The 14,756-nt window shown below is 40.1% G+C and overlaps 1 protein-coding gene across 2 annotated transcripts in view; it reads left to right on the top strand.

Moving 5' to 3' along the window:
• Window positions 1-14,756, top strand: part of LOC110114742 (sucrose nonfermenting 4-like protein) — an 88,041-nt gene that overhangs the window by 48,940 nt on the left and 24,345 nt on the right. The gene's annotated exons all lie outside the window — the stretch shown is intronic.

Here is a 14,756-nt window from a genome sequence, read left to right as displayed (position 1 = left end):
ATGTGATTAATTAAAACCTAATTTGAATTTCAGGTTTTAATCAATTAGAAGGAGTTCAAAATTTGAAAATAAAACTGATAAGATTTTCATTTAATCTCTCCCTAAATATAAGGCATCAATTTAGGAAGGATTAATGAGAGAATTAATGCCAAAAAAAAATTGAATTTCTTCTGGGCTAGGTGGCGGGATTGCCTGGACAGAGGAGGGGGGGGGGAGACGGGCTGCTGGTTTCGGTGGACTGGAGGGAGCGGTCGGCTGGCATAGCGGGGAGGCAGGAGTGCGGGTGAGGGAATTCGGGCGGAACAGAGGAGGGGATTTCGGGATTTTGACTGCAGGGAGGAAACGGGTGTATGGAGGGATTGGTAGGGAAGAGAAAAACAGTGAACTTACAAGGAAGAGCCAAGAGCTCGCCGGAGCGGGCTGTTGGGTATTGCGGTCGGAGCCTCACCTAGGCCTCCTCTCTCTTTTCTCTCAAGCTCTCAAGCAAGAATACAAAGGAATTTCAGAAAATTTCATTAATCAATCATCAACTCATACAATAAGAGGAGATCTCCTTATAAAGATCTCAAAGCATGAAAAAAGACTCACATGCCCCTTGGGCTACAATAAACACTACGCCTATATAAGGGCGAAATCGTCACTAGTACATGAAATAAAAGACACACAAAATAAAATAACATAAAATGACATGATAACATCAAAAATATAAACTCCCGATCGTAGCCGTCGATCTACGATTCTTCCGCCGATAAACCTGCCTAAAATGTCTGTCGATGACCTCATCACATGAAGTGTGAGGTGCCTAAGAATAAAAAAGTTTAAGCAGTTGGAAGCAAATTAAAATTTGTGCTTCTTTCAACCAAATTGAAAAATGTAAATCAATCATACGGAGTCAAACTCTAAACCGGGCTTATCAGTTAAAAAATACCAATGTATTCCTTTATCATGTGCACCTGGTATATGTTAGGCCGGCCCTAGGGCAAGCTGAATCAGTCCAACTTAGACCGGTTCTTTGCTACAAGAGGAGGGGGCGAAACCAAGGGGAAGAGAGCGAGGGACCGGTTGGAGAGATGGGGCCCACGACTTAATTAAACTTGCTTTGGGAGGGAAAATTTTAATCAGGGGCTGTTTAGGGATTTTGTATTTGTTCTCTTTATTTTAATTAGTTCCTTTGGGAGAATTAGGGTTTTCATCTTGAGTTTGAAATCAAATTTTAGATCTAGGGTTTGTTCCTTTGGGCTCTAGGTTTGGCTATAGATTTAGAGAGTTGTTTCTTCCTCTCGAATTGAAGAAACTTGTATCGTTTGCTGTTTTCCTGCATCGGTTAGTGGAATTCTTCATTTTTCTTTCAGTTTTCTCCATATTTCTCAAGAAGGTTGTTGTACCGTTTCTATTTTATGGTGTAATTAATAGTTTTCTTGTTGTTTTTCACCAATCATTGCTAGGTTTGCTGCGAACTCAAGTATTTCCCTTAGGGTTACTTGCAAACTTATGTATTTCATATCAAATTGGTATCAGAGCGTTATCTTGGGGCCATCGGTGGCTGAAATTCTGAAATTTCAGCGGAGCAATTTCATCCAGAAGATCTGCTCATAAATCTTGGGAAGAAATATGGCTGGAAAGAAGGTTGAAGTTTTGAAAGGAGAAATTGGGCAACTAAAATTAGATTTGGAGGAAAAAATTTTTATTTTCAAAATCAAATTTTAGCCAATAATGAAAGGATGGATGGACAATTCGTCGTGATGGAAGAGATCTTAAAGAAATTGCTAGAAGCGAAACCTAGACCAATCCGGCGACATCGGAAGGAAGGGAAATCATCGGCGGCCATGGAAGAGGTGGAAACCCTAACATGTTTAGGGGAAGGGAAAATTCGGAAGTGGAGATCTTGGAGATAGAAGACGGAATACTTCCTCTAGAATCACTTTCTAGGGAGGAGATGATCACTGGTTTCGAAAGAAGTGCTGCTGATTTTGTAGGGAGAAGGAAGGATTTCTACAACAGAGGTGCTTAATTTGAGAGAAGAAGAGGGGAATTTTATGAAGGGGTTGGATATGATTGCCGGAGTGAAGATCATGACAACTGGGGAGCACCTCCTCTTTGCAGAATGGGAGGTTATGGAGGATTCAGGGTCAACGAGGGTGACCCGAAGGTGAGGAAGCTGAAGATGCCTATCTTTGAGGGCGAGGATGGTCATGGATGGATCTACAAGGTGGAACAATATTTCGCCGTCAACGAGTTGACGGAGGAAGAAAAGCTGATGGCGGCAGGGTTGTGTTTGGAGGGGAAGGCACTGGCATAGTACCAATGGCGAGACCTGAGACAACTCATTGGAGTTGGAGTGAGTTCAAAGAGTGCTTATTAGAAAGTTTCCGAAACGGTAGGGGAGGAGACTTCTATAAGCAATTCTTTGCCTTGATATAAGAGGGGACTGTGACAGATTTCCATGATAGGTTCGAGTACTTGGCCAGCAGATTATACCGGTTCTCTTAGATAGTGATCGAGGGGAATTTTATGAAGGGGCTTAAACGGAGGTACGGGTAGCGGTTAGGGTGATGAGGCCAAGAGACCTAGGGGAGGCCATGGAGCTAGCCCAGCTGGTGGAGGATCAAAAGCAACTGGAGAGAGGGGCTAGGGGAAGCAATTGGGGGGGGTGGGGGGGGGGGAAGGGTCGTACAGGATGACCACCACCTTCTTAGCTCTCAAGAGGCCACCACCAGGGAGTTTGAAGGAAGTGTCGAAGGAGAGAGCTGGAGGAGGGGGAAATGATGGAAATTTTAAAAGACTGATTGAGAAGGAGATACAGGAGAAGAGGGCAAAGGTGTTGTGTATTAGGTGCGACGAGAAGTACATGTTGGGGCATAGATGTAAGGATCGAACTCTTTAGGTTCTCACCGTCTGTGATGAAGAGGAAGCTGAAGAGGGAGGCGGGAGCGAATTAGAGATGGAGGAAGAGGAGAAGTTGCATCTAGATATGGCAGAAGTCTCCTTAAACTCAGTGGTGTGATTCACTCCAAATCACACTATGAAGGTGAAGGGAGAGATAGCTGATAAAGAGGTGATAATGCAAATAGATTGTGGGGCAACCTACAATTTCATCTCCACTCAGATTGTTGATCTGCTGAGGGTGAAATTTATAGATATAGGAGTCTATGAAGTGATGATGGGCTCGGAAAAGGTGAAAATGGGTAGAGGAGTTTGTAGGACAGTCGTGCTGACCATTCAGGGGATATAAGTGATGGTGGATTTTCTTCCCTTGGAATTGGGAAGCACCAATGTCATTCCGGGGATGAAGTGGCTACAGACCTTGGGAGAGACCAAGGTCAATTGGGGGACACTAAGGATGGAATTGGTGGTTGGGGGGAAGATAATGGTGATTCAGGGTGATGCAGGGCTATCTAAGACTGGAGTATCTCTCAAGTCCCTGATCAGAATCATAGAGGAGGTGCGAGGAGGATATTTGGTGGAGTTGCATCGTTTGGAGGGAGTAAGACTGGAGGAGGGCGACATTCAATGAGGTTTTTCAACCTCCCCAGGGATTACCACCACTAAGAGAGTTGGAGAATGCCATTTCTTTGAAGGAAGGAGTGTCGCCGATAAGTGTTCGTCCCTACTGTTATCCTCAGATTCAAAAGGATGAGATTGAGAAGCTGATCTGGGAGATGCTGGAGGCTGGGATTATCAGACCGGATGTGAGTCCTTTCTCTAGTCCAGTCCTACTGGTCAAGAAGAAGGATGAGAGCTGACAGTTATGTGTAAACTACAGAGCTTTGAATAAGGGGACAGTGCTAGATAAGTTCTCTATTCCTATGATTGATAAGCTCTTAGATGAATTGTATGGGACAGTCACGTTTTCCAAGCTGGATTTGAAATTAGGGTAACATCAAATCAGGATGAGGGAGACGGACTTTTCAAAGACAGCTTTCAGGATACATGAAGGGCATTATGAGTTTTTTGTAATGCCATTTGGGCTTACTAACGCCCTCACTACTTTCTAGTCTTTGAACAGGGTGTTCAGGCAGTACCTCATGAAGTTTGTTATGGTGTTTTTTTATGACATCCTGGTGTACAACAAAACTTAGAGGAGCATCTGGAGCACTTAAAGGTGGTTCTAGGAGTTTATAGGAGCATCAGCTGAGGGCCAACCTAAAGAAGTGCAGTTTCGTCCAGTCCAATGTGGAGTACTTGGGACATGTAGTGTCCCAGGTGGTAGTGGTGGCCGACCAAACAAAAATCGAGGCAATGCAGAAATGGCTAATGCCTAGGAACCTAAGGGATTTGAGAGGTTTCCTAGGACTAATTGGTTACTACAGGAGATTTGTGAGGGGGGTACAGTACCATAGCTTGGCCTTGATTGATCTACTGAGGCAATGACTCAGGCTTTTGAGAAATTGAAGAAAGCCATGACTACAATTCCAGTTTTAGCTCTTCCGGATTTCAGCCAGATCTTTGTAGTATAGACTGATGCATCAGGATATGGGTTGGGGACAGTACTGTTGCATAATCACATTCTTATAACATACTTCACTCAACTGATGTCAACCAGGGCTAGATTGATGTCGGTGTATGAGAGAGAGCTGACGACTATTATTTTGGCTATTCAAAAGTGGCGCCCTTACCTTTTCGGTAGACATTTCATTGTTCGGAATGATCAGAGGAGCTTGAAGTACCTATTTGAGCAAAGGATGATGACCGAGGAACATCAGAGATGGCTCTCCAAATTATTAGGCTATCATTTTGAGATCCAGTATAGGCTTGGTTTGGAAAATAAAGGGGTTGACGCCTTATCCAGATGTGTTGGGGAATTTCAGGGGTTGGCTGTTTCAGTACTACTAATGGTTGACTGGGGGGCCCTCAAGGAAGAAAGCATGCAGAATGAAGAGTTGAGAAACATCATGGAGGATTTGATGAAAGATAATAGTAGCCATCCGGGTTACTATATTGAGGGGGAGAGACCCTTACATCATGGGAGGTTTGTGATGCCACGAACCTCCATCCATATTCCCCATCTATAGCAGGAGTTCCATGAGAGTGCAATTGGAGGACATTATGGAGTAGAAAAGACATACATGAGACTTACTGCTGAATTATACTGGAAGGGAATGCATAAGGTTGTGGAGGAGATGGTGGCGAGGTGTGTCATAGAAACAAGTATATAGCTATGGATCCAGGTGGGTTACTACAACCATTATCACTTCCAAACTGAGTATGAGAGGAAGTGTTCATGGATTTCATAGATGACCTACCACGATCAGAGGGTTTCACAATTATTATGGTGGTGGTTGATAGGATGAGTAAGTATGCACATTTCATCGCCTTACGACATCCCTACACTGCAGTGACAGTGGCAGCTGCATTCATTAGGAAGGTGGTTAGACTATATAGGATTCTAGAGTCGATAGTGTCTGATCGAGACACAGTGTTCCTCAGCCAGTTTTGGAGGGAGCTGTTCAGGTTACAAGGCACTATTCTCAAGAGGCACTGCCTACCATCCTCTAATGGACGGGAAAACGGAGGTAGTAAACCAAAGTTTGGAGACTTACTTGAGGTGTTTTGCTTATGAAACACCGAGGAGGTGGGCAAAATAGTTAGCATGGGCCGAGTATTGGTACAATACATCGTACCATTCTATTTCTCAAATGACCCCCTTCAAAGTGCTGCATGGAAGGGAACACCCACACTTGGTGCACTTTGGGAAGAGGAGCACACCAGTTTCCTCAGTAGAGTTGTACTTGGAGGAAATGGATAGTGTTGGAAGAGTTGAAGAAACATCTGTTGAGGGCACAAGAAATCATGAAGAAGCAGGCATATACACGTAGGAGAGACACAGTTTGAAGTGGGGGGAGAAAGTGTTCTTAAAACTGCGACCTTACAGGCAAAGGATAGTGGCCAACAGGAGGAACGAGATATTGGCTCCATGGTACTTCGGCCCCTACGAGATTTTTGACAAGATCGGAGCAATGGCATACCGTTTGATGTTGCCCCCATCCGCCACCATACACCCATTCTTCCTTGTGTCCCAGTTGAGAAGAGCTCTAGGGGAGCATGTAGTTAGTGTGAAGTTGCCAGCTACAGTGACAGAGGAGTTGGAAGTGATCTTAGAACCACTGGAGCTGAGAGGGGTAAAATCAGATAAAGAGGGGAATAATTAAGTGCTTATTAGATGGAGAGACCTGTCCGATTTCGATGCCACTTGGGAGCCCTATGAGAGGGTGAAAGATCAGTTCCATTCATTTCACCTTGAGGACAATGTGAGTCTTTAGGAGGGGGGTAATGTTAGGCCGGCCCAAGGGCTAGCTGAATTGGTCTAACCTGGACCGGTTCTTTGCTACAAGAGGAGGGGGCGTAACTAAGGGGAAGATAGAGAGAGGGACTGGTTGGAGAGATGGGGCCCACGACTTAATTAAACTTGCTTTGGGAGGGAAAATTTGAATTAGGGTATGTTTAGGGATTTTGTATTTGTCCTCTTTATTTTAATTAGTTCCTTTGGGAGAGCTAGGGTTTTCATCTTGAGTTTGAAATCAAATTTGAGATCTAGGGTTTGTTCATTTGGGCTCTAGGCTTGGCTAGAGATTTGGAGAGTTGTTTTTTCCTCTCAAATTGAAGAAACTTGTATCGTTTGCTGTTTTCCTGCATCGGCTAGTGGAATTTTCATTTTTCTCTCAGTTTTCTCCATATTTCTCAAGAAGATTGTTGTATCGTTGCTGTTTTATGCTGTAATCAGCAGTTTTCTTGCTGTTTTCACCAATCACTGTTAGGTTTGCTTGCGAACTCAAGTATTTACCTTAGGGTTACTTGCAAACTTAAGTATTTCCTATCAGTATTGTTCATTAATTACATTCACCAACATCAGTCTTGTAATTACCGCTGGCTAGCTTATAGCTATGCTTATTGAGTTGAGTGGTAGAGAAGATTATTTCAGGTTAGGGTTTAAGCTAGACTTTTATGCAATATGTCCTAGACATGCTGGAGCTGTTGTATTGGTGACTCCAGGGAACTAAGTGTTTGTGATAATAGAGAGGAAACAAATAAGATGACTGGATAGAGAGGTAGAAGACCACCAAATAGGATGAAAGGAGAGGCAGGGAGGGAAGGAAAGACAATGAATGGCAGTGAAAGAGAGATTTAAAAATAAGGCTACAGATGGGAAAGTGAGATGAAGTAGACTGTGGAGAAGGTAGCATTTAAGAAGATCAAAAATTGGCAGTGGGAACTTCCATAGAGGAGCGATAAGATAATACATAAGGAAATTATGTATGAAAGTGAGCTGGGAAAAAGGTGGTTGCAAATAAGAAGCGGGTGAGACATAAGGTCATGTGTTATGAGTGGTAGAGTGGGTATGATGCTTATGGACAAAATAGATGATATGGGTGCATAAAAATTGCAATGGGTTGAGCATATTAGTGGATTCCATTTTGGGACTTTTTCAAAACAATATTGCTAGAGGCACAACTGAGTTCATGCATCAATGATGTGGTGGTCACTATGTGCTCTACATTAGATCGGAGTGGATGAAGAGATTTGACTGTCACAATGCATGAAAAGTGCGCATAAAAAATCATTTGAGTTGCGCATGCTTTGCCTTCAAGTGCATCAAAGATTAATGCCTATTCCTATTGTCTCGTACCTTATTTCCATAGGATTTTCTTCTCTGCTTCTTCTGGTGTTTTGATTCTCCTATCTTCCATCTTATTGCTATCACAATCAAGTAAATGTGCTTCTTTCTCCAACCTTGTAGAATTGTTCCTCCACCTGCTTAACCTGTTGATATTTCATTTAAGCTCAACCTTGTTGTTTTTGTGTCTATTTATTTCCAGATTTTCTCATCTTATTTCCTTTTTTCTTCTTTGTGATAGTTCCCTTTGTGCCCATATCTTTTTGCTTAGTTGTTGTAAGCAAAAAATCCGGGTTAAAAATCCGGGGACCCTGATTTTTTGCTTAACAAGATAAAAACTCTATTGGGTAATAGTAGAGACACAATAATACAAATAAAGACACAAATAATATCATTTTATAAAAACTATTACAACTTGGACACTTACAAACTTGAACTCTTACGACTCAAACAAGACACCCTAAACTTGCTTCACTTTGAGAAGAAGGATACAAATGGAGTGGCACTTGCGGAGAGACGAAAGAGGTTAGAAGCCAAGACGAAGGTTGGAAAGAGCTCGCAAAATTTTCGAAGGGGATGAGAAAGAAGGTGGACAAAGCTCGCAAGCTTTTCCAATGAAACCCACAGGTTTACATTTCCAAAAATCAATCACATAACATTACCAAAACATTACATAACTCCTCATATTTATAGGTATGAAAGGAGAAATACAAACAGCCACATAACATTAATTTAAGCTTATTTAAATAGGGAATATGAAAAGCCAACAGTAAACTCCAAGAAACGAAGCATCAAAGCCATGAAAAAGCCCCCCAAACAGTCACGGGAAGCAGCCCAGCCAGGAACCGAAGAGGCAACCGCGGAAACCCAAGAGACCCGCACGGAATCGAAGCACCAAGGCACGGGAAAGGCCACCTAGCACCGGAAATCGAAGAGGCAGCCGTAGGAACCAAGGAGCCAAGGCACAGGAACCTAAGAGGCCAAGCACATAATTTTAAAAGATAAAGCTACATAAATAAGTTAATAAATGAACTAAAACCTAGCTAATAATGAGCTAATATTTAGTTCAATAAATGAACTAAAAACCAGCTCATAAATGAGCTAAATTCCAACTCAAAATTTATTGAGCTTGTAGACTCAAGGGAAGCCAAAATTGATTTATTTTGGACATGAGTTGACTCCCCATTTGTCTACATCATTAGTCATGGATGTTCTCACTAGACATTTGCAAGAGGATGTTTGGTGTATGCTTTTTGCTGATGATATTCTTCTTGTTGATAAGACTAGAGAGGGAGTTGAAGGTAAACTTGAATTAATGGTCAACCTTAGAGTCTAAAGGTTTTCTCTTGAGTAGATCTAAAACGTAATACATGGAGTGTAATTTTAGTAGTAATAGACCTAGTGATGGGATTGTGACTTTGGGCGATCAAGTCATTAATAAGAGTACACGTTTTAGATATCTTGGATGTTATTGTTCGAGTGATGGTGAAATATATGGGGATATTATCAGCAGAATTCAAGTTGGATGGTTGAAGTGGAGGAATGCATCGAGCTTGTTGTGTGATAGAAAATTACCCCTCAAACTTAAGGGAAAATTCTATAAGATGGTGGTGAGGCCTACAATCTTTATGGTGCCGAATGTTGGCCATTAAAATAGAAGCATAATACTAAGTTAAGTGTGGCAGAGATGAGGATGCTCAGGTGGATGTGTGGCTTTACCCTTAGAGATATGATACGAAATGAGCATATACGTGAAAAGTTGGAGTAGCTTCAATAGAAGATAAGATTAGAGAGAGTCGTCTTGAATGGTTTGGTCACATAAAACGTCGGCCTTCCGATGACCAGGTTAGGAGAGTAGAGGTATTAGATTTGACTTATGTTAAGAAAGATAGAGGATAGAACCTAAAAAGATTTGTTAGAAAATATTAGGAATGACCTTTCTTTATTAGATTTTAAATTGAGAAATTTGACTTTTAATAGGACATGATGGAGGAAAATGATTAATGTAGCCGACCCCACGTTGTGGGATAAAGGCTTGATGATGTTGTTGTTGTGATAGTTCCCTTTCGGATCTTCCCTACTCTCATTTTTAGTAGAATAAGTTTCCTTCCTTCATCTGCATTAGTTCATTCCCCTACCAATGTACCTCGTCAAACTTTTCAGATGCCCCTGCTTGATGCATTGCAGTTTCTTTGCTCTCACTAACTTTCCTTCGAATTTAGCCTTTAACCTTTTCCTATTTAGGCCTTGCCTTTTCCTCTCTCTCTCTCTCTGTCTATCTCTCTCTCTCTCCTCCCTCTCTCTCTCTCTCTCTCTCTATATATATATATATATATATAACAAGTGCATTTAACAATGACATATTTTTATATTTGACAAAAAAGTGATTTATAATGTCACTGAAGTATTTGTCATTTACTTTATTTTCTATTTTATTTCTTTCTATTTCTATGCATATTTAACAGTTCTTGACTATTGTATTTTGTAAGAAATGAGATTTTTATCATTTGCATGTGTTTTTTCACTATTAAAGTTAAGGCATCTATTTGTTATTTGATGCATGTTTCAGATGATTGAACTATACTCTTTGTTTGCACTTTGTGCTTTAAAATAGAAAAAAAAAACACTTTTTGCACTTCATATTGTGCTTTGTGCATTCACTATACTGCTTCAAAATTTTGAATGATCCATGCACTTGTGTCTATCATGTTTTAGGAATGGGTGGGTGAGAGCATGCCAAGCCAAGTCATGATTGGGAGATAAGCCGGAGTTTTGTACTTGATATATGTTTAGAAGTAATGTGAAAAAAAAAATGATGCTACTTGATTAACTTGTTTTAATAAAATCATGATTGGGAGATGAGCCGGAGTTTTGTACTTGATATAAGTATTGGTCCTTAGCCCCATTATTCCCCTTAAATCATAATTGTGTTTGTTTAGCCTGATTTGCAATTAAAAATTGTTTGTTAATTTTTTCTAATATGGTGGTCAATTTTGATCAGGTATGGCTCAACTGTCACCTTGGTAGATGAGACAAAAAAGTTGTTGATTATGGCATTGAATTGTTTATCTACATACAACTCGATAATGTAGATAATGGTGGTAGGTATGAAATATTAAAGTTTTTGATGTTAGATATGTAAATAACATGATTAAGTTTATGTATGTAAATCCCTCTTATTAATATTAAGGGACAAATTTTGGCACATGTGGATAAACTTTATTTCATTGAAGTCTAAATAGAAAACAAAAATGCATGATAAATTAAAGAAAGTGATGCTGAAGATAATATAAAAGATTTAATGTCTATGAATAAATTAGTTGGAAGATTATCTATAAACCAAAAAAAAAAACTTCATCCACTAAAAATTATAATGCATAATATATATTAAAAAATAAATCATTTATGAAAGCATGCAGTCTTTGCTATTTGTTTTATGTTTCCCCAGTTGAAATGTGTGACTTCTTATTAGATAACCTTTAAGTTCTTAATGTGATGCTTTTGGTGTTATTTTTCAATCTGTTTGCATTATATTCTTTGTTCTTTATTTTTTTATCCTACCATGGCTCGACTGTCTAGACCTTCTATGACTAGGGTTTAGTTTAGAAGAATATTTGGATTGGGCCTCCCCTTGTGGATATTAGTTACATATTTGAAGGCATTTTGTCATATTGCACCTTTTGCAAATTTTCATGCATAATTATTTTGTTTGCTTGCAATCTCGCCTGGAGTTAATAATATCATTTGATATTAATCCAGATAATCCGGTTAATGGGGAGCATGCAGATAACTAAAATCTATCATCACTCCTGGTGGATGCAATTCCACCCTCAGTTTAGACTTGCATGCAAAATTTGGAATAAGCATTTGATGGAATTATGGAATCATAGCCTTTAGAACCTCCCCTTCCCATATTAAGTTCTGAAGAGGATATTATAAACTCATACGTTCCCAAGAGCCTTATTATAATCCTCCAGTGGAGTTAGCTCATTTTCCCATTGTCATTGATGAGGATGTCGTTTTTTGAGTCAGATGTTAATTTACCATCTAGTAAAGCCCAAGTGGTTAGGAGATTTCATTTCATTTTTTTTTAGGAGGGGCTGAAATAAGAGAAGGGTTGATTATCATTCTCCTATATTCAGAAAGCTACAAGGTAGGTATCGCGATTGAGAATTTGGTTCTAATATTATGTTTTGTGATCATATTTTCTTGAATCGTGTTTTTGTTCTTTAAGTTTTAATCTTCATGGAATTATCTCATGTGTGCTTTTTTCTTTATTTGGTTCTAATATTATGTTTTATTAAAAAATAATAATCTGCTATTTACTAAGAAAAGAGGAACAATATAAATGCAAGCAAAAACTAAAGTAAAGAGACAAATCGGAGAAAATCAGGACAAGACTTAAACCAAACTCGATTCAATTGTAACTTGCAAACATCCAAACAAACTTAGGAAAAACAAAAGCCAAATCGAACGAAAACAAAATAAAAATATAAAAACACTATCCTCAATATAACCGTCTAGCAGTCTCCTCACATGCAACGAAAGTAGGAATTTAAGAAAATTGTGTTTAGGCTTGCAAACCAAGGGTCCACCACTACAAAAGAGTCCAACGTCCTTTCCAAACTCCTCCGGCAAATGTCTCCAAATTTCAGCCAACCTACACTTCCAAAGCTCAAGAAGAAGGATACAAGTGGAGTGGAATTTGCGTAGAGAAGAATAGGTTAGAAGCCAAGACGAAATAGAGAAGAGAAGAAGGGGATGGAACAAACTCTCAAGCTTTTCCAAGAAGAAACCTCAGGTTTTTGTAGAGTTTTTACTCACAATTTCAACAATCTTTTCCATACCAAAATATATCATTTTTATAGGCAAAAGAGAGAAACCAAACAGCCATAACACCTCCATCCAAACCAATTAGATTTAGGAAAATGAAAGGCCAACAGCCACAGCATAGTAGCCCCAACCCGGTACAGGAAACAGAGAAAAGAAGGTCACGGGAAACCCAGCAGGCACCCACGGGAAACCCAGCCAGCAAGAGACCCGAGGAGCCAGCATAGAGAACGGAACAGCAGCATGGGAAAACAGCCAAGGGCCACGGGAACATCAAAAGCGAGGAGGAAACCGAAGAGACAAAGGGAGGAGAAGGGGCAAAGTCCACTCCAAAATGAATCCAAGACATAATAGCATACCTTTTTGAAATAATGGGCTAGGAAGTGCATTTAATTCCCAATCATTGAGCCTCCTTCATTGGGTCGGCCACCTCCCTCTTCTCCACTTAAACTCTTGAGAGAAACTTCTTTTTCTCAAGAGGAGTTCTTAAGAAAAGCAAAGACCTTCGTTTCCAACCCTTCATCCCTATGAAATCGATGAATGGCTGATCCCAATCTTGATTCCGGCTTCGTCTACAACGAGTAAGGACACGCAGATATTCTACAATAAACATTCTTCGACGTCAACCCATAAATAGACACCACCATCGAGGAATACCTGGATCGCATCATCTTCATTTTGTCCGAAGTAATCGAAGAGCAACTTGCCAACGTTCAGTGGCAAATTACTTCTGGTCCTTGACGAGGGTGAACTTCTCCTCCTGTTCAAATTATTTTCTAATCCTCTACTCTTGTAGGTGGTGATTCAAGCACGAGGACATGTGCCAAGCTCTCTGCCTTCTCTTAGTAAACATAGGATTTGAGTTTTGCTTTCTATGTTTCTAATCTGATGCAATCATAATTTCTGTATTTTCATTATCGAATATTGAACATTAGTTTTTAATTTAGTTTTTGTATTTTTTTAGCTATCCAATGATGGGAAAGCATCCAATGATCATGGTAGGTTGTGCTTGGGCTTGGTAGACCTTGGTTTGCTATCTTGATGGGTCCTTGGGCTGCTGATGGTTCTCGAGTTAGCTCATGGTTCTCGGTTTGAGCTTTACTCTCTAAGTTGTTAGCTCATTAATGTGGAGCTGAAGTTTAGTTCATTTATTGGGAGGTTTATTGAACTACCTAGCTCATTAATCTAAAAAGGTTTGCTCTTAAGTCTTGGATTCATTTTGGAGTGGACTTGTCTCTTCTCCTATCCTTTTTTCTTCTCATTTCCCTAAGCTGGGTGATTTCCCGTGCTCTAACCCTTGGGTTTCCGTAATTGGCTGTTGGTTTCTTATGGTGGGAGGTTTTCCCGTGCCTTTGCCCCCTTGGTTCCCGTGGTTGGCTGTTCGGTTTTGCAGTTCCCTGCTTGGTTCCGTGCTAGGCTGCTCGGTTTTGCGGTTCCCTGCTTGGCTCCGTGAGTTTCTTTCTTTGTTTTGCTGAAACGTTTGGGAATTGCTGTTGTGGTTGTTGGCCTTTCATTTCCTAAAATCTAATTGGCTTATTTGAGAGGTTTATGGTTGTTTGGTTCCCCAGTCTTGCCTATATATAGAAGATGATTTTTGAGGGGAAAGGTTGTTGAAAATTGTTGAGCATCGTCTCTTTAAAAACCTGAGGTTTTTCTTCTTGGAAAAGCTTGAGAGCTTTGTCCACTTCCTCTTCTTCTCTATTTCTTATGGGGTTCTTACCTCTTTCTTCTCTACGCAAGTTCCACTCAATTTGTATTCTTCTTCTTGAGCTGAGATGATACTTGTTGGCTGATTTGGGAGCATTTGCTGGAGGAGTTTGGTTTGGACGTTTGGACTATCTTGCTGTGGTGGACCATCGGTTTGCTAGCCCTAAGCACATATTTTACTTAACCTACATTTCGATGCATGTGAGGAAACCGTTCTGTCGGTTGTTTTGAGGATATCGACTTTTTTATTTCTTTTAATCTCTCTTCTTGTTTTATCCGTCGGTTTTGATGCTAATAGATGATTGCTACTATTTGAATCGAGTTTGGTTATAGCTTTGCCCATTGTTCTCCTTGTTTGGCTTTTCTATCTAGTGTGCTTGCATCATAATCTCAATGTTAACTTAAGGATTTTATTGAATAACTATTTAATTTGCTTTTTGTTGAAATTCTAAATTACTTTGGTGATTCATGTTCTTAGCATGTGATTTGGTCTAAGCGTAGCTACCCATCTTTCATTTTCTATCATCGTTTAGTGGCTAACAGTTTTAATTACTATTTGCTCTTATTCAAAACGTGCAAGTTCTTATAGCATTCATTTAAAAACATA

The sequence above is a fragment of the Dendrobium catenatum genome, unplaced genomic scaffold (genome assembly GCF_001605985.2).
Source record: "Dendrobium catenatum unplaced genomic scaffold, ASM160598v2 fragScaff_scaffold_1219, whole genome shotgun sequence".
NCBI lineage: Eukaryota > Viridiplantae > Streptophyta > Magnoliopsida > Asparagales > Orchidaceae > Dendrobium > Dendrobium catenatum.
The sequence above is the reverse complement of the archived record's forward strand: the minus strand, read 5'-3'. Positions and strand labels throughout refer to the sequence as shown.